At 42.2% G+C, this 21,751-nt stretch overlaps 1 non-coding gene across 1 annotated transcript; it reads left to right on the top strand.

Annotated features, from left to right (window-relative positions):
* The first annotated feature begins 21,333 nt into the window (after positions 1 to 21,333).
* On the top strand, positions 21,334 to 21,405 carry TRNAD-GUC (transfer RNA aspartic acid (anticodon GUC)). The gene has a single exon. It is a non-coding gene; the product is annotated as a tRNA-Asp (tRNA).
* The last annotated feature ends 346 nt before the right edge of the window (positions 21,406 to 21,751 follow it).

Below are 21,751 nucleotides of genomic sequence, written 5' to 3'. Positions count from 1 at the left end.
CCTTTGATCAACTTGAATGATTTGATTCAAGTTGCATATATACTCAAGGATTTGGATGCTTCTAAACTCCAGAACACAAGCAAGGATGTGTTGAAATTGGGTCTAGGTCATATAAAACTTTTCATAGACAATTACTATGATTGCCTTGCTATGACAGACGTTGAGTTGGCTGCTACAATGGAAAAGGAAGTTGTTGTTCCCAAAATCAAGGCAATGAGTGAAGCTCAGATGAAGAAGTATGTGGATGGTGAAATATGTTTGAAGCCTTTTGGTATAGTTTTTGCTGGGAAGAATAAGAAGGGAAAACCATCGAAGTTCTTTTTCCAAACAAGCGAAATTGAAAGATATACAACTGCTCAGTATACGAACTTAATTGTTCGTATGAATAGTTGTAAGAAGAATAATGATGGAGATAAGGCGGAACTAAAGAAAGTGATGAGATGGTCTACTGAGATTCGAAGAACATTACACTTGGCTGCTCAAGTTTTGATCAACTGATTTCGACACTGCTTACAAAGGGGGATATTGTAAGGGTCGAAATTATATTGTAAGGTGTCGAAATGTAATGTTATTTTACAAAGGCATTTGGTGTCGAAACTAGAATGCTTAGTCCTTTGTAATTTTTTGTATGCTTTACTGTTTTCCTATAAATAGGAAATGTTACTTAGAGTTAGATAAAAGTTTTGGGAGTCTATCTTGTCTATTCTCTCTTTGTAATCGTGAAGCATAATTGAGCTGAAACAAGATCTTATTTACATTCTGTATTCTCCATACTCGATACTCTGATTTTGATTTCATTACTTGATTCAATACTTCATCATACACCACCCATGATCTCGAGCTGGGAGTTGTGGTCTTCGCCTTAAAGATTTGGAGGAACTACATCTACGGTACAAAGTGCACCATCTTCACGGATCACAAAAGTCTCCAGCACATTCTGAACCAAAAGGAGCTGAACATGAGGCAGCGAAGGTGGGTTGAGTTGCTAAATGATTATGAATGCGAGATCAAGTACCACCCAGGCAAGGCTAACGTGGTAGCCGATGCGCTGAGCAGGAAAGAATACTTCGGTCGTCGAGTGAAGACATTATCAATAACCATCCACTCCCACCTAACCTCACAGATCAAGGGAGCCCAATCAGATGCATTGAAGCCGGAGAACGCCACAAATGAAATGTTGTGTCGGATGGATAAAAACCTTGAAGCCAAAGAGGACAGAGCTTACTACTTCATGAATAGAATATGGGTCCCTAAATTTCGGGGATTCAAAGAGATAGTCATGAACGAGGCTCATAAAACGCGATATTGATGGGTTTTATACAAAAGAACAATCCTATGTGCTCATGCAAAACCCTAAAGCTTGGATCTAGGTTTCTCTATTGTACATGCAATTTATCCAAGACTTGAATACCCTAATCTAGCATACATTGAAATCGAGATCTATAACAAAACAAGTTTAGATGATACCTTTCAATAGTTGCAAGAATCTTCAATCTTCAAGAAGCTTAGTGTCACAAGTGTAACACCTCTAATGGCTCACAAACACCACAAGCAAGAGGATGATCTAGAAGAGAGAAGGAGAGAGGCTGAATTTCGGCTATAGTAACCTTAGGGTTTCTTGGTGTAGCCGAAACTGAAGCCCTAGGGTCCCTTAAATAGCTGAGCTGCTAGGGTTTCAGTCAAAACCCTAATCGGATGACTTAGGCCCTAAGCAACTTGAGAACCTTCTGGAATAAGGCCTCCTTGGACGAAATTAGAGTGGGCTTACACTCCTAATTTCGCCCCCCTTATGTCCAAGAGACTTCACAGCTCAAAACCAACTATCACACAATTGACAGTTCCAGTCCCCTTTATTTAATTAATCTCTTTCAGCCACAAAATTAATTCTTAATTAATTCTTTACTAATATTAATTAAACTATATGATTTCTCCTTTAATATATTATTCATATAATATATTAATAAACCATAATAACCTCTCTCTCTCTATAAATCATCTGTCAAGTTGCTTTGGTGAAGGCAACCCAAAAGGACCATGCACAACCGGGTCAAGTACATACCAAATATAGTTACAGGCTTAGACAATAATCCAACAGTCTCCCACTTGGATAAGTCTAGTAACTATCAATGCAAGTACGACTTCAGGATCCGATAAGCAATCGTAGCTCTCAAAGACGCTGTCAAACTCTGATCTTATCAGTAACCTGTCCTTTAGATAAGGGATTGTATAGTCCTCTATTCTAGATATCGTGCGGACAATCTGTTAGGGTGCAAAGTTTTCCATGAATGACTTTGTAATGTGTTGACTTTTGTAAAACCCACTTGCATGTGGTCCATTAGCCTTTTGACTCATGAGATAGAGAGTGAGAGAGAGACATGTAAACACCTCTATATAAGGTGAGTTCATACCACTTGTAGAGGTGTGCTTGAGAGGTGTAAAAGCTGAGTGTGTAAGTGTGTGTTATTTATGTAGACTAGATCTAGATCCCTTTTTGTAACACAATACATAATCAATACATCTCTTGAACACCCAAATCACCATGTTCATTGTGCAATCTTTAATTCCGCATGCCAAACCATGTTCTATAATCACTACAATTGGTATCAGAGCGGGTCTTCGAAGATCAACGTGATTTTTGAAGAACGATTCTTGGTTTGGCAACTTTTGTCACAATTGGAGCAATTTTGGTGAGTCTCTCTCTATGATCTCTCTTAATCTTGTTGAATCGTGCGTTGCGTTTTTGATTTGTGATCGTTTGATTCGTTGGATCAATTTTTTCTTAAAAAACCCTATTGATGATCCAATAATTTTTTTTGATCAAAACTTTAGCCCAATATCAAATTGTCCAAATCTTGTAACTGATGAGTCATTTTTTTAGCCCAAATTCGAATTCACTGTTCATCTATTTTGAATTGAAGCCCAAATATTCAATCTATTACTGTTGATATACCTGATTTGAGATCCAGTCCAATTACTTGAAGTGTTACTGTTCATCAGTGATTTCTTGAGCCCACCATCTAATTTCGATTTTATATCCAGCGAATAATAATATCCAGTCAAAGTATACGACTGTTCTGCATTCAACTTGTATGCATACGGTATTCGTTGTATAATCATATCCGTAAGCTGCTTTGTTCTCCATCGATTGTTCAAATTTTCTTATGTCTTAATAATCGATTGTAGTTTCGATTTGTTATTTGATTTTTCTGCTTGTATCAATTTACAAGATCGATTGAAAGTCAAACTAATTTTTGAGAAGTCAAAATCGAAATCTGTTTTGGAGTCTGAATCGATTTGTTTTTTTTATTTTGATTGAGATCTGGAAAGAAGATTCCGACTATGATTTGTGATGATCAAGTATTTGATTCAAGAGTGTTTTGATAAATCTAAGAAAATGTCAAAACTGGATATTGATATCAGTTGCTTTTAACGGTCAAATCTTGAAATTGGAAGTCGATTAGAATGGTGTATGTTGGATTTTGAGGTTTCGAATGCTATGAAATCAAAGGCAGTTAGTGTCGATTGACGAACAGGAAAGTGTTTAATTTCAATGTTTGGAGTCAAAGGTGAAAGTTTGGATTTGGGTTAAGAAATCGTGATTTGGAGTAGATGATTCAGTTTTGGATCAGGGATACGAAATTAAATGGAAAGAAAAACCGAGTGATTGAGATTTCGTTTGTGAAATTGTTAAGTTTTCAACGACAAATCGATGCTTAAGATGGATTGAGTTCGAATCGATTTGAAATCATGTTCGTTGATTTGGAGGTTTCTGGTGACTGGTTAGATTTCAAAGGGATGAGTTAGATCGTTTGATGGTCGATGATTGATGTCAAACAGATGAATAGATTTGAGTTTTGATTAAAAGAGAAGAAATGGGTTAATGTACGAAGGGTCCCTGTGTTTGGATTTTGAAGATACGAAGGGTCGATTGTTGATATTGGTATGTTGATTCTACAGTCGATTAAGAGGATGAATGATTAAGATGTTACTGTTCACTGGATAGGCTTCGTATGCTTCGTATGCTGAGAATTTTTCGTTTGATTGGGGAAGATGAAGTTTCATACGAAGAGGAGAGAGAAAATGGGCAGTTGAATTTCATACGAAGGGGTAGAGAGGATTTCGTACGAAGGGTCTATGATTTTGAATGTACTGAGAGATACAGTGCTTCGTATGAATGGAAGAAGAAATCAAACAGTTACAATTTTGGTCCCTGCTCTTTTAACGAAGTGGTATAAAAGGTTCAACCTTCGTATGAATGATCAAAGTTTCGTATGATTTGAACAAATGACAAATTTTCAAATTCAGTCCCTTAACCTTTGAATATTTGGCAACCTTGACAATTGACTTAAGTTTCGAACTTTTGACACTTTTCACCCAACTTTGAAAATTGTCTGAAGCTTCGTATGTTTGGGACAACTCTTCGTATGTTTGGAGCACAAAGGGCAGAATTTTCGAAAATAGTCCCTGAGGTTTCGAATGTTTGGCAGTTCGTACCCAAATTCGAAAAAGGACTGTTTTTGCTGAAAATTGAAGAAAATACATTTCAGGCCCTACAGTTTATGCAAATTGACGCTTTCTACCCAGCTTTGGAAAATGGGGAGAGTTTTGCATTTTTGGCTGTTTTGGGCACACCGGGTCACTGCATAATGAACGAAGCTAAAAATTGAATATTTTTTGGATTTTCCGGATTGAAGCACAAAGTATATGCCACATGTTAAGGGGGAGTTTTGACTCGAAAAATTCCGAATAGAGCACGTTCTCTTTCCTTGAAGGTTTTATAATCAAATTTCGATTATAAAAAGCGGGAGAAATTTATATGGAAATTCGAACTTGAATTTTTCATATTACGCGGATTTGACGACCGAAGTGACCTTGAATATTTGAAGTACACGAAATAAAGCGATTGGAGATTCGGAAGTGATTTCATTTCGAAATGGGTTTGGTTTTATTGAAGATTTTTGGGTGTGTTTTTATGCTCAACTTTTGGTGATCAATTTGGAGTTTGAGAAGCTCGTGATCATTCGTTGATGCTCGGTTTGTATGGTCTCACATCCTAGAGCCCAAATTGAAGAATCATGGAAGAATTGAAGATTGAAGTTCGTTTCGACATGTGTCACCCTTGAGGCTCGGATCGCGTAGTTGCTCGATTTTGGAAGATTTGAAGTGGGTCATTTATTCCTAACTTTGAGGGGGAGAATGTTGGGGTGCAAAGTTTTCCATGAATGACTTTGTAATGTGTTGACTTTTGTAAAACCCACTTGCAAGTGGTGCTTTAGCCTTTTGACTCATAAGATAGAGAGTGAGAGAGAGACATGTAAACACCTCTATATAAGGTGGGTTTAGTCCACTTGTAGAGGTGTGCTTGAGAGGTGTAAAAGTTGAGTGTGTAAGTGTGTGTTATTTATGTAGACTAGATCTAGATCCCTTTTTGTAACACAATACATAATAAATACATCTCTTGAACACCCAAATCACCATGTTCATTGTGCAATCTTTAATTCCGCATGCCAAACCATGTTCTATAATCACTACACAATCACATGGAACATAGTCATATTTATTGTCCAGCAGTTTGTTTCTCAATCTCTGATTCGTCTGACATAGAACTTAATTGAACACATCAATTCAGTCCTGACCGGGCCCGACACATAAGTCAAACCAAATCATCGAGGGGCCCAGATATCGCTTTTATCCTATTAGGATAAAAGGAACAGATAAACTTCGACTTATATGCATTTACCATTCACTTATCAAATCATGCACAACAAGGCATTTTATAACATCAAGTTATTGATGCGTTTACGTATTATCTATGCACAACCAACTTGCAAATAATAAACCATATATCTAGGTTTTAAGACCATATGATATTATCGTCTTGCGGTCACTCGTGATAAATTCCATGAAGTGATACCAGCAAGCGTAGGTATAATCCAATGCTCAAATCTTATTCATAAGCACTCATGAACATTGTAGCAAAACTTTGCTATGTCTAACACACTTTATACAATCTACAAGCCAATTCATGACAGTCTTCTTTTATACCTACTTCCAAAGTATAAACGACTGTGGACTGTTCGAATAATCTTATTATTCAGGAAGTCAAAACATGCAAAGTGAAACAATAGTTAAATAATTAACACAAGACAATAACTTTACTTATAAATAATACTCCTTTATTTATTCATCAAATGTCAATTAAAATTTATCTATTACACGTTTCGAAGCTATCTAATCTAAACTAATATCGTTCTTCAGCCCAATGCTCCTAGCGTGCTACAAGTGCTTAATCCTACTCAGTCCCTTGGTAAGGGGATCTGTTGGGTTATCCTCTGACGATACCCTCCTCACTATGAGGAGTCCCTCTTCTACTCGATGTCTAATAAAGTGATATTTCCTGTCGATATGTCGAGATCTGCCATGATCCCTCGGTTCCTTGGTCGAGGCAACCGCTTGATGTGTGTTAAACGAACTAGTTTTAATCCTACTAACTTAGACACAACATAAACACACGAAAGGTAGTGTACCTATCGATTAGTAATATAGTTCAAGCAAGTAGGGTATCGAACACATGGAACGGTAAATAATTAAAATAAATGCTAATATTATCTAAATAAAACAAGTAATAGAAAGGGGTTTCTCTAGTTTTTCAAGACTATAAACTTAACAATGAAATAGAACTCAAACTAAGCAACTAACAGCTAAAGCAAATAAACAATCACTAAGTTCAATAATGGAGAAGGCTTCTGTTTAGGTTCGACTCATTTACTCCTATGGTTGATTTTATGGTAAGTGTGTAACATCCCGAAAAATACCAGCTAAAAATTTCATTTTTAAATTAGGTTAATTCATAAAAACATCGTTACAAAACATTCATAATATCAATTTATGTCTGAGAACCGGTAACATCATAGTAAAATATTCAGAGTACATCCCAGGAAATCCATAGTGCGGAAAACATGAGAGTGTGTGATATGCCGCTACCGCGCCGACTCCTTTCCCCTAGCTGAAGAGGTACCTGAAAACAAAACTATAAAACGTAAGCACGAAGCTTAGTGAGTTCCCCCATAATGCCACATACCATGCAATCATACAATGAATAACTAAGGGATACGGGCCTCGCCCACACCCATAGAGGTACGGGCCTTGCCCACACTCTACTAGCTAGGAGATACGGGCCTCGCCCACACTCTACTTTCTGAGAGATATGGGCCTCGCCCACACTCCGCTACTAAACCATAACATACAAGTATCACACAGACAACAAGTATAAGCAATTCTATCATACTGGTATATAACACAATCAAACTCAGCTATGAGATACGGGCTCCGCCCACACTCCGATACTAACATATCGTCTATACGGGCCGGCCTTGGTGCCTTAGACCCGTCCCTACTGGAAAGAAACTCACCTCGAGAGTAGCTGCTGAAAAACCTGCTCAGACTATGCCTGGCTGCCGCACCGGTAATCCCTCCGGCTATAAATCCGTAAACATGGATTAGGTACTCATAAATACCCCTAAGGTCCAATGACTGGTCAAAGTCAACTCCTTGGTCAAGGTCAACCTTCTGATTGACTGGACTCGCCGAGTCCATATGGCGACTCGCCGAGTCCTTCTATGTCTAGCCCGACTCTGACTCATCGGGTCCCTGTTCCCACTCACTGAGTCAGCCTGACTCGCTAGACGGGGTCAACTAACAAACCCGCGACTGGACTTGCCGAGTCCAAGGGGGTGACTCGCCGAGTCCGACGAACAGATCTCACAAATCGCTCCAATCTTCCATCAGAACATCAACCTTGGAGATTTGGAGATTCTGGGACTATAGCTACACGTTAAATTGCTAATTCCACGTGCGACTACGGAGGGTTGGACCTCCTACACTTAAACCCTTCTTATCCTAGTGACTGGTCATATGACTCGCCGAGTTGGAAGAACAACTCGTCGAGTTCAAGGCTATATTCAAGGGACTCGCCGAGTTTGAGGAACGACTCGCCGAGTACTAGACAATCTTCATAGGACTCGCCGAGTTGTTTATCCAACTCGCCGAGTCTAAGGCCATCTTCATGGAACTCGCCGAGTGCACTTTGGCACTCGCCGAGTACCCTTCGACTCTTCACCCATTCTGGCCAAAATTTGAGACATGCAATGGTTCCAAACCATAAATCTAAGCTCCTAGGGCATAAACACACGGAGTTTGGGAGGTTTAAGGGCTTGCAATCCACATATAAGGGACAAAAAGGGAATCTATTATACTAAAGATCAAGAAGGAGCTTTCTTACCTGGTTAGGAGCTTCTCCCAGGGTAGATTTCGGATCTACCACACTTCCTTGCACCCTCCAACTTCCTCCTTCTTCTCTTAAGCTTCAAACTTCCTTCACCAAGCCAAAATCACTCACAAGGATCAAAATGGGCTAGGGTTTCGCTCTACAGTTCTTTTGGAAGAGAAAATGGACGAAATGGGTGTTTTAGAATGGGTAAAATAGGGTGCAATGTCTGAAGATAGAGTTTCATTCAGACAGGTGGACTCGCCGAGTCCATGCATCGACTCGCCGAGTTCACCGCTCAAATCCCGTGTCCACCCTGCTGCTACTCGGCGAGTCCGGACGTAGACTCGCCGAGTTCGTGGCAAAATTAAGATAAAAACTTAAATAAAATCATACCATGAACCCGGTGTTACAAATTTCCCCCACTTATTTTAGACTTCGTCCTCGAAGTCTGCCGCTCCCTTCCGGAACAGCTCCGGATAATGCTCCATCATCTCATTCGCGGGCTCCCAAGTCCATTCCGAGCCCTTCCGATGCTGTCATTGCACCTTCACCAGCTCCACCCTTTTGTTCCTCAGTTCCTTCGACTTCCGGTCTAGGATAGCCACAGGCCGCTCGATATAATTCAGGCTGTCATCAATCTGGATGTCCTCCAAAGGTACCACTGCTGAATCGTCCACCAGGCACTTCCGCAGCTGGGAGACGTGGAAAGTGTTGTGGATCTGACTGAGTTTGGCTGGCAGGTCCAGCCGATATGCCACCTTGCCCACTCGAGCTGCAACCCTAAACGGTCCAATATACCTGGGACCCAACTTGCCCCGTTTCCTGAATCGGATGACGCCCTTCCACGGCGACACTTTCAGGAGAACCATATCCCCGACCTGGAACTCCAGGTCTGATCGGCGCTTATCGGCATAACTCTTCTGCCGACTCTGAGCAGTCTGAAGCCTGCTCCGGACCTGCTGAATCTTCTCTGTCATCTTGAGCACTACTTCGGTGCTCCCCATGACTCTCTGTCCAACCTCGCCCCAACATATCGGGGTCCTGCACTTCCTCCCGTACAACATCTCGAAGGGAGAGCGGTCAATACTCGCGTGATAGCTGTTGTTATATGCAAACTCGGCTAAAGGAAGATAGGTATCCTAGCTACCACCGAAGTCTAAAACACACGCCCGCAGCATATCCTCCAGAGTCTGGATGGTCCGCTCGCTCTGGCCATCCGTCTGCGGGTGAAAGGCTGTACTAAAATGCAGACGAGTACCCAGCTCGTCATGAAACTTCTTCCAGAATCTGAAAGTGAACCGCACATCCCTATCCGAGATCACTGAAACTGGCACCCCGTGCCGTGCCACCACCTCTCTGACGTAGATATCGGCCAATTTCTCGGCCGAGATGCTCTCCTGAATCGGGATAAAGTGGGCGCTCTTGGTCAATCGATCGACGATGACCCATATCGAATCCACTCCCCGCACGGTCCTGGGAAGCTTGGTGATGAAATCCATCGTGATGTCTTCCCATTTCCACAGCGGGATATCCAACGGCTGCATCTTGTCGTGCGGTCTCTGGTGTTCGGCCTTGACCTTCCTGCAGGTCAGACACCGCTCAACGTACCATGCTACATCCCGCTTCATGCAGGGCCACCAATAGTCCAGACGAAGATCCCTATACATCTTCGTTGCCCCTGGATGAATGGAGAATCGGGATTTGTGCGCCTCCTCCATCAGAACCTGGCGCACGCCTCCGAGATATGGAACCCACACCCTGCGGTGTAATGTCAATAATCCTCTGCTGTCATAGTCGAAGGAGGAAACATGTCCCACAATCCGCTCACTCTTCCGATGTTCCTCCTTCATAGCCTCCTGCTGAGCCTCCCGGATCCGCTCCAAAAACGGAGTCACCACTGTCATCCTCATGCAAATATACCTGATCGACGCCGCCTTGCGGCTAAGCGCATCGGCCACCACGTTGGCCTTCCCCGGGTGATAAAGGATTTCACAATCATAATCCTTTACCACATCAAGCCACCGACACTGCCTCATATTCAGATTTGGCTGGTCCATGAGGTACCTCAAACTCTTGTGGTCCGTGTAAATCATACAACGAACCCCATAGAGGTAATGACGCCAAATCTTGAGGGCGAACACAACAGCCCCCAACTCCAAATCATGCGTCGGGTAGTTCGCCTCGTGAGGCTTCAGCTGCCTCGACGCGTAGGCGATGACATGCCCTCTCTGCATCAATACCGCGCCCAAACCTGAGGTGGACGCATCGCAGTATATAATAAAATCCTCCATGCCCTCTGGCAAGGCTAAGATTGGCGCCTCGCACAATCTCTGTCTCAGTGTTTCGAATGTTGCCTGCTGCTCAGGCCCCCAACGAAAGACCACAGCCTTCCTCGTTAACCTGGATAGGGGTAATGCTATCTTGGAGAAATCCTGGATGAATCTCCGATAGTAGCCAGCTAATCCCAGGAAACTCCGAATCTCAGATGGAGACTTCAGAACCTCCCATCTCATCACGGCCTCCACCTTGGCCGGATCCACCGAAATCCCGTTCTGGTTGACAAGGTGCCCAAGAAACTACACCTCGCGCAACCAGAACTCACACTTGGAGAACTTAGCATACAAGTTCTCCCTTCTTAAGGTCTCCAAAACCTGCCGCAAATGCTCCTCATGTTGCTCTCGCGTCTTGGAGTAAACCAAGATATCATCAATAAATACTATCACCGACCGGTCTAACATCGGTCTACACACGCGGTTCATGAGGTCCATGAACACGGCAGGAGCATTGGTGAGCCCGAAAGGCATCACCACGAACTCATAGTGGCCATAACGTGTCTGAAATGTCGTCTTCTGCACATCCTCCTCTCTGACCCTCACCTGGTCATACCCTGAACGCAAATCTATCTTGGAGAACCAAGATGCTCCCTGAAGCTGGTCAAAGAGGTCGTCAATCCTCGGGAGTGGGTAGCGGTTCTTCACCGTTACCTTATTCAGCTCCCTATAATCGATACACATCCGATGCGACCCGTCCTTCTTCTTCACAAACAGAATCGGGGCTCCCCAGGGTGAACTGCTCGGTCTAATGAAACCCTTGTCTAACAGCTCCTGAAGCTGTGTAGACAACTCCTGCATCTCAGGAGGAGCCAACCGATACGGTGCCTTGGCTATCGGAGCCGCACCAGGGACTAGGTCGATCCTGAACTCCACCTGTCGCTCTGGAGGTATCCCAGGCAGCTCCTCGGGGAATACATCCGCGAACTCTCGTACTACGGGTACATCGCCCACCGTCGCCTTACCCGCCTCCCGGGTGTCCATGACATATGCGACATATCCTGCGCAACCCTGCTGAAGGTAACGCCTTGCCCTCGCTGCCGAACAGAAGGCTGGCCCTCGCTGTGATCTCTCTCCCTGAATTACTAACTCTCCCCCACTTGGGGCTCTGACTCGTACTAACTGTTGCGCGCAATCTATCACTGCCCCATTGGGACTCAGCCAATCCATACCAATAATGACCTTGTTTCCCCGCAATGGAATGGGAACCAGATCAACCAAATACCGCTCTTCGAACAACCTTAACACACAATCTCGGAAGACCTCTGATGTTCGCACCGACCGGTCGTCCGCAATCTCGACCTCCAAAGGGCAATCCAACATTCCCGAGGACTCGGGAAACTTCTTGCTAAGTGCAAGAGAAACAAAGGATCGGGTAGCCCCCGAATCAAACAACACCTGGACTGGAATACCGTTCACATGGAACGATCCTAAACGTATATACACAGAGCATATATCAATATCATAAATCTTATATAAATAGGTCAGAGGGAAGGAATCATACCCGTCACCACATCGGGTGCAGTGCGTGCCTCCTCAGCTGTCAGCTGAAATGCCCGGCTCCTCACCACCGGAGCCTCTACCTTGCCCTGCCGGCCATCTGTAATCCGCAGGGTCGCTGGAGCTGGCGCCTGTACTGGCGCTGCTGCGGTCAACTGGGGGCAGTTGGCCCTCTTGTGGCCCCTCTGGTTGCAGTGGAAACACAGCAACTCAGATGTCTGAATAACTGGATTAGGGGCAGTACAATCCCTGCTGAAGTGTCCCGTCTTGCCGCACCTGTAGCAGCCTGTCGATCCTAATCTACACGCTCCCTCGTGCGACCTGCCGCACTTCCTACAGCGGCCTGGTCCTGAATGGCCTTTCGGCCTACCATCGGATCCCTTGGGCTTCTTTCCCGAAGCCCCTATCGTCTGTCCCTCCTCTGCCTTCCTCTTCCGGATATGCTCCAGATCTATCTCCCTCTCCCTCGCCCTAGCAATCATAGAATCCAGGGTAGGGCAAGCTGAAAAACTGACATGCTCCCGAATGTCGGCTCGCAACATGTCATGGTAGCGGGTCCTCCTCATATCCTCATCACCTGCATACTGGGGCACCAGTAACGCCCTCTCCCGGAACTTGGCAGTGATCTCCGCCACTGTCTCTGTCGTCTGCCTCATATGCAAGAACTCTCGTGCCAACTGCTGGAGTTCCACCGTAGGCGCGAACTCCGCCCTGAATCGTGTCACAAAGTCCGGCCATGTCATAACCTCAATGGCCGCGGCTCCCAAAGAGTCACAAACCGACTCCCACCAATCTCTAGCTCTGTCACGTAGACACCCTGCTGCAAATCGTACCTTCGACCCCTCGGGGCAGAAGCTGATCAGCTGTGCAGACTCAAGGTCTGCAATCCATCGTCTGGCAGCAATGGGGTCCTTCGCCCCATGGAAATCTGATGCACCACTGCCCCTGAAGTCCTTAAAGGACAGTGTGCGTGGTCCTGACTGGCTAGCCGCCATATCACTCCTGAACGCCCTGAGACGATCCTCCATCAACTCTACAATACCCTCCTTGATCGACCCGAAGATGATGGGAGTCGACTCAAGGATGCCCCTGGTAATCTCTGACGCAATGAACTCGCGTAGACCCTCATCAACTGGTTCGGACCCTGAACCCGAACCCGATCCTGATCCTGAGCCTCCCGCTCCCTGTCGTGTGGTCACCATGCTGCAAAACATAACATACCCACCATTATACTATATTCCACTAACGAGGTTCACATTCATATCACAAGTTCCCGGTCTCGTCTAGGCCCTTTTTGAATCAAGTACGGATCCTCCGCTTTCAGTAGTACGGGCCCATACTACCTTCCACGTCTATCCGTACTTTCCTCAAGAATTGCCTCAACTCAACCAAGTCCTTTCTACTAATACTGCAGTTCTCGTGCTACTCTCGCCCTAGGCTTGCCCTAGGGAAATCTCTGACTCTACCGAAACCAGTCCTCAGCTGCTGAAGGCCTCCTTGTAATGCCAATTAGCCATCACCGGAATACCATCACATGTGACGAGGCTCAGATAATCCTTCGAGTAAGAGACTCGTCCCTATAACGGTTAGACTCAAACGAGAGCTGCGCAATAGGTCCAAATCCAGCACTCTTAGATTATTCAACCCTGATCACATGTGACGTGACGTATCCACATAATGGCTAACTCCCATCACTCCGAGTCCCACTAAGCACGGAGCAAGCAGCATTCGGACACAGGAAACTACTCAAGCAAATCTATCCTCATACCGAGAAATCTCGTGCTACTCTCGCCCTAAGTAATCGCCATCCCACTCTCTGCCATCAGCTGCACAAGAGGTCCCTGCTTTCTTTCCCTAACTAGCTCGCGAATACTATTACATATTACTCAGACTAGATAATTATTCGAATGAGAGGTCCTACCCTACAACGGTTGGACTCAAACAAGAGCTGCGAAATAGGGCTAGACCCAACCTTCTGAAATTATTTAATCCTTGCAATATGTAACTTAGCATATTCGTTCACTAGTTAGTGAAAGACAACTAGAACTCCTAATAGCACAAAGCAAGCAGCATTCGGGCATTGAGTACACATAATCAAGTATATACTACTCTGGCTATCATACTGACTGATTTGTACTAGCATGCAATTCTCAAGAGCCGAAACACATAAAGCAGGCACATAAGGCATCATTCCTAGATCCTTAGTCCTATTCTAGCATGCTGTTCTACTGAAACTGAAACTGATAATCATAACGTAAACTTGTATGGGTACTTTGGGGAAAACTTACTTGAGCTCGGCCGGTCGCGCACATCACACACCTTTTTCTCTTTTTTTTTTTGAAACCCTTTTTACTTAGTCCTTAGAAAATCATTTCTTTATAAAAATCTTTTATTCCCTCGATTTGAGTCCAGACACCCCCGAAGGTGTGTCCGAATCCCTCAAACCAGGGCTCTGATACCAACTTGTAACATCCCGAAAAATACCAGCTAAAAATTTCATTTTTAAATTAGGTTAATTCGTAAAAACATCGTTACAAAACATTCATAATATTAATTTATGTCTGAGAACCGGTAACATCATAGTAAAATATTCAGAGTACATCCCAGGAAATCCATAGTGCGGAAAACATGAGAGTGTGTGATATGCCGCTACCGCGCCGGCTCCTTTCCCCTAGCTGAAGAGGTACCTGAAAACAAAACTATAAAACGTAAGCACGAAGCTTAGTGAGTTCCCCCATAATGCCATATACCATGCAATCATACAATGAATAACTAAGGGATACGGGCCTCGCCCACACCCATAGAGGTACGGGCCTCGCCTACACTCTACTAGCTAGGAGATACGGGCCTCTCCCACACTCTACTTTCTGAGAGATACGGGCCTCGCCCACACTCCGCTACTAAACCATAACATACAAGTATCACACAGACAACAAGTATAAGCAATTCTATCATACTGGTATATAACACAATCAAACTCAGCTATGAGATACGGGCTCCGCCCACACTCCGATACTAACATATCATCTATACGGGCCGGCCTTGGTGCCTTAGACCCGTCCCTACTGGAAAGAAACTCACCTCGAGAGTAGCTGCTGAAAAACCTGCTCAGACTATGCCTGGCTGCCGCACCGGTAATCCCTCCGGCTATAAATCCGTAAACATGGATTAGGTACTCATAAATACCCCTAAGGTCAAATGACTGGTCAAAGTCAACTCCTTGGTCAAGGTCAACCTTCTGATTGACTGGACTCGCCGAGTCCATATGGCGACTCGCCGAGTCCTTCTATGTCTAGCCCGACTCTGACTCATCGAGTCCCTGTTCCCACTCACTGAGTCAGCCTGACTCGCTAGACGGGGTCAACTAACAAACCCGCGACTGGACTCGCCTAGTCCAAGGGGGTGACTCGCCGAGTCCGACGAACAGATCTCACAAATCGCTCCAATCTTCCATCAGAACATCAACCTTGGAGATTTGGAGATTCTGGGACTATAGCTACACGTTAAATTGCTAATTCCACGTGCGACTACGGAGGGTTGGACCTCCTACACTTAAACCCTTCTTATCCTAGTGACTGATCATATGACTCGCCGAGTTGGAAGAACAACTCGTCGAGTTCAAGGCTATATTCAAGGGACTCGCCGAGTTTGAGGAACGACTCGCCGAGTACTAGACAATCTTCATAGGACTCGCCGAGTTGTTTATCCAACTCGCCGAGTCTAAGGCCATCTTCATGGAACTCGCCGAGTGCACTTTGGCACTCGCCGAGTACCCTTCGACTCTTCACCCATTCTGGCCAAAATTTGAGACATGCAATGGTTCCAAACCATAAATCTAAGCTCCTAGGGCATAAACACACGGAGTTTGGGAGGTTTAAGGGCTTGCAATCCACATATAAGGGACAAAAAGGGAATCTATTATACTAAAGATCAAGAAGGAGCTTTCTTACCTGGTTAGGAGCTTCTCCCAGGGTAGATTTCGGATCTACCACACTTCCTTGCACCCTCCAACTTCCTCTTTCTTCTCTTAAGCTTCAAACTTCCTTCACCAAGCCAAAATCACTCACAAGGATCAAAATGGGCTAGGGTTTCGCTCTACAGTTCTTTTGGAAGAGAAAAGGGACGAAATGGGTGTTTTAGAATGGGTAAAATAGGGTGCAATGTCTGAAGATAGAGTTTCATTCAGACAGGTGGACTCGCCGAGTCCATGCATCGACTCGCCGAGTTCACCGCTCAAATCCCGTGTCCACCCTTCTGCTACTCGGCGAGTCGGGACGTAGACTCGCCGAGTTCGTGGCAAAATTAAGATAAAAACTTAAATAAAATCATACCATGAACCCGGTGTTACAAAGTGCAATGGATTAATTGTTATTGGCTACCGATCAATGTGATTAGGTTCACGTTCGTTATTACTAATCCTTAGAAAACAAATTAATTCAAACAGTGGCCAATTGATTAAACTAATAGGTTTCCTAGTTTATTGATTCGGGTTAAGTAAGACTTGTAGTAGCTAATCAAATTACTTATTCAATTAACCACTTGTTGATGGTTCGTCACACAAGCTCGCACATTAACTTACCTATTTTCTAGTTAACCCTAGTTTTACGTTCGCTGATCCTAGGCATATAACAATGTTTTCACACAAATCATATGAGATTAGCAATTAAGAGATGTTCATGCAACTTAATATGCTGGTTAATTAACAGAAACTAGTTGTTGTTAACACATGAGGATCTTTAACAAGCTTAACAAAACAAACTCACCAATTTCAATTAATCCAACCACGAAAATCAACACATAGTCATAAATTCATCTACCCTAAACAGAAGATATGAGTTTTAGCTCATGATTACAGCAGAAAGTAACTCAAAAACGAAATCTAATAGTTCACACATAGTTCAAACGAAAGATTAAGTAAAGATTAAACCTAAATTGCCTTTAATCTTTTTAAAAATTGAAATCTAGGGTTGAATTCTCGAAAACTAAAGCTCCAAGAACCCTTTTGGCCTCCAAAAATCGTCCAAGGCTTCCCCCATTAGTTAGCGTTCGAATGAGAAGCATTTCTATATATATATATATATATATATATATATATATATATATATATATATATATATATATATATATATATATATATATATATATATATACTGAAAACAGGGGCGAATCGTCGAGTCCAGTGACCGACTCGACGAGTCCATCACTTAAAATCCCGTGTACGGCAAGCCAGCGTCAAGAATCGCGAAACTTCTGACCAACTCGTCGAGTCCATTTGGAATCAACATTTTCTCAAAACACAAAACTCGTCCAAAATTGTATCTAGTTTTCAGAACATTTTGAATCTCGTCAATCGGAGTTACGGTTCATGAGATATGGACAAAACACTGACAAGGGGTCAAGCTGTCCAGCAACATCCTTTTTTCTTCAAAATCCAAGATCCAAGCTTCCAATTGCTAATTCCGCTTCCTTTTCCATCCGAGCATGTCTTTATTGCTGAAAATGAAATTCTAAACTAATTAAACACCTTTTTTTTCGTTAATTGCAATAAATTATCCAAAAAGTATTAAAATTCTATACGAAATATATAGCTAAATATGCACATATCAAAATACCCCACACTTGACTTTTGCTTGCCCCCAAGCAAAACTGAATTTTAAACATAGCATCACATAAAACAATCCCAATCAAATCCAGCCATTATGCCAAGGCCGCAACGCATGCATTTGTGTCTAAAATTTTTCCTAAGGACCCCCCTAATCCTAAATACTTACAATCCTCATAAACACTCGCCCATTTCTTTTTAACAACGCTCATTTTATGCATCCCTCCGAATCCATCCGCAAAAAACTTCCTAACCTCAAGGTATTTTTGGTCAAGCAACCCAAGCATACATAATCAAGAAAAAATTACAACTTTTTTTTATACCACTATGGAGCTCTTTGGAATTTTTCACTTCTTTGATAATTTGATCTTTGATTTCTTTGAATTCACCACCTTCTTTGTTTGATTTTTGGTATCTTCAACTTTTTGAATCCTCGGAATTTTGATCTTTTGATCTTCATTTTAACTGCTCCAAAATTCTTACAACTTTTCTTGTAATTCTCTCGCTCTTTTTTTTTTACATGTAACTCACTTTTTTTCACTCAAAACCTACATGCTTAAGAAAGGGCACTCAACTTTAACCTTTATTGGTTAAAGTATTAGTTTTCCTGGATACATTTCAAGTACACGATGCTAAACATATTGCATCCCTCAAACTAAGCGAGGTTGTGTTTTTGTCCCATGATTTCACTAGAATAAGGGAGCCACAAATGCATTATAACGTATATTGGCTCAACTAAACATTTGGGTCCTCATAGAATCATCAAACACAATACTAGCATGATTCCTAATTGCTTTTACCATAATTTTCTAACTTAGCCCTAGCAATTTTAATGAAAATTTTCAAAAATTTCAAAATTTAACTAAAATTTTAACTAATGTAACTAACCCCCTACCCCACACTTAATTTATACAATGTCCCCATTGCATATTATGCATGATAAAGAACAATAAAATAAAGAGGGAATTGGAACAAACTCCCCTGGGATAGTATTTGCGAGGTTGATCTTCTTCATTTAAAGCTCCATCTTCAGCTGACTTTAGACATGGGAACAGCTCATCCATGCCTTGGGTGTCATTCGTCTCGTGTGGTTGACAACTCCAAAATATCGAGGAAAAAGCTTCTTGGAAATGATCGGAAATGATCTTCAAAAATATAGACAATGCCCATGTCGAAGGGAATCAAATCGCCAATCTTGAAGGTAAGAGAAAGAGTAACTCGTCGAGTTAATAGTAAACTCGCCGAGTTAAGTCGATAAAAGTGGTTACAGTCGGGTTTTTTCGCATGGACTCGTCGAGTATCTGAATGGAACTCGACGAGTTTTCTGCACCGAGTAAATAAAATTAGCTCATGCTTAAGGTTTGTTTCTGGGGTTTGAGGAGATTATTATAGCAATATTCCCCCTCATTTTTCTTCAGTAAAAGCACATCCCTTCAGCTGTTTAATTACCGGACTCGTAATTAGACTCAATTCTCCCATTCTTCTCGTTTTAGACTCGATCCCACGTTTTATTCCTCACGCTTTATTCGTTCATTCTCTCCCTCACCCTATATTCTGAAAAGATCAAAAACAAATACCAAGTAATAAAAAAAATCAAAATAAAAATCCTAAATTATCCCTAAATACTAGAAGTTTAGAAAGAAAAAGAAAAGCAAACTCTAATGACGGGTTGCCTCCCGCAAGCGCTTCTTTTTGTGCGAGTCTTTAGCTGGACTCCCAACTTAATAAACTTCCAATAAACTCATTGCCAATCCATCTGTTGCATTGAATATTTCTTTGGACCAATTTGTAAAATTTGGCTCTTTGCTTCATAAATTGGCCAAACGTGCTTGAATTCATAAAACCCAAAAATCTTGACAAGGGTTGGAACCGGTTGGATACTAATCAGAAATGGATCGCGCTTCAGAACTTTCTCCAAAGTTGGAATCGTCACCCCATGCTTCGAAACACAAACCGGAAGAATAGGGGGCCACGTCGTGGTAATGGTCAAACCACGACTTGGTTCCTGCAACTTAGGTTTTTCTTGTTCTTCATCTGACCTCTCTGCTAGCAGTCTTTCCAGCTCCTCCAAATCTTTTTCTGGATTAAATTCTTCATCTTGTAGATTTAGCTCTTGTAACTCAGATTGCTCTTGTGTGTCGGGCAAGATGTTATCTAACCATCTTCCAAATTCCTTCAAATCATCATCTGAGTCATACTCCTCATCTTCTTGCTCAATTTCCTGTACTACTTCCTCAAGAAAAGCATCAAAAGCATCGAGTTTTGGAAAATACATAATAAATATTAAAAAAAAAACTCGTTACTTTATATGAGATAAATCTCACATAAAGGATCGATAATACTAGCAATTAAAATAAATTTTAGAACCGTCCCCCGGCAACGGCGCCAAAAACTTGATGTGTGTTAAACGAACTAGTTTTAATCCTACTAACTTAGACACAAAATAAACACACGAAAGGCAGTGTACCTATCGATTAGTAATATAGTTCAAGAAAGTAGGGTATCGAACACAGGGAACGGTAAACAATTAAAATAAATGCTAATATTATCTAAATAAAACAAGTAATAGAAAGGGGGTTTCTCTAGTTTTGCAAGACTAGAAACTTAACAATGAAATAAAACTCAAACTAAGCAACTAACAGCTAAAGCAAATAAACAATCACTAAATTCAATAATGGAGAAGGCTTCTGTTTAGGTTCGACTCATTTACTCCTATGGTTGATTTTATGGTAAGTGCAATGGATTAACTGTTATTGGCTACCGATTAATGTGATTAGGTTCATGTTCGTTATTACTAATCCTTAGAAAACAATTTAATTCAAACAGCGGCCAATTGATTAAACTAATAGGTTTCCTAGTTTATTGATTCGGGTTAAGTAAGACATGTAGTAGCTAATCAAATTACTAATTCAATTAACCACTTGTTGATGGTTCGTCACACAAGCTCACACATTAACTTACCTATTTTCTAGTTAACCCTAGTTTTATGTTCGCTATTCCTAGGCATATAACAATGTTTTCACATGCATCATATGAGATTAGCAATTAAGAGATGGTCATGCAACTTAATTACAGGTTAATTAACAGAAACTAGTCATAATTAACACATAAGGGTCTTTAACAAGCTTAGCAAAACAAATCACCAAATAAGAATAATCCAAATCATAAAATCAACACATAATCACAAAATTTGTCTTTCCTAAATAGAAGAAAATATTCTTAGCTCATGATTACAGTAAAACTAAGATCAAAAACGAAGTCAAGTAACTCAAACTTAGTTCAATTAAAAGAATAAGTAAGAATGGACTTGAATTTGCCTTGATTCTCCCCAAAATTGGATCTAGGGTTGATTCTCTGGCTTCCAGCACCTTAGCAGGTCTTCTAATCGCAGCTTCTCCTCCAAGGGTTTCTTTATATGCTAGGGTATCAGGCAGGAATGCCCTTTATATAGATTTTCACAAAACAGAGGTGACTCGTCGAGTCCAGTGACCGTTTCTTTATATGCTAGGGTATCGGGCAGGAATGCCCTTTATACAGATTTTCACAAACAGAGGTGACTCGTCGAGTCCAGTGACCGACTCGGCGAGTCACCTCTGTCAATTTTATAACTAGTTGGTTAAATTTTATAGCAGGTCGTTGTAGTATAGTGGTAAGTATTCCCGCCTGTCACGCGGGTGACCCGGGTTCGATCCCTGGCAACGGCGCCAAAAACTTGATGTGTGTTAAACGAACTAGTTTTAATCCTACTAATGTAGACACAAAATAAACACACGAAAGGCAGTGTACCTATCGATTAGTAATATAGTTCAAGCAAGTAGGGTATCGAACACATGGAACGGTAAACAATTAAAATAAATGCTAATATTATCTAAATAAAACAAGTAATAGAAAGGGGGTTTCTCTAGTTTTTCAAGACTATAAACTTAACAATGAAATAGAACTCAAACTAAGCAACTAACAGCTAAAGCAAATAAACAATCACTAAGTTCAATAATGGAGAAGGCTTCTGTTTAGGTTCGACTCATTTACTCCTATGGTTGATTTTATGGT

Source organism: Lactuca virosa, chromosome 4, assembly GCF_052849685.1.
Source record: "Lactuca virosa cultivar CGN04683 chromosome 4, Lactuca_virosa_CGN04683_v6, whole genome shotgun sequence".
In the NCBI taxonomy this organism is placed as follows: Eukaryota; Viridiplantae; Streptophyta; class Magnoliopsida; order Asterales; family Asteraceae; genus Lactuca; species Lactuca virosa.
Note: the sequence above shows the minus strand (reverse complement) of the source record. Positions and strands in the feature narration are given on the sequence as shown.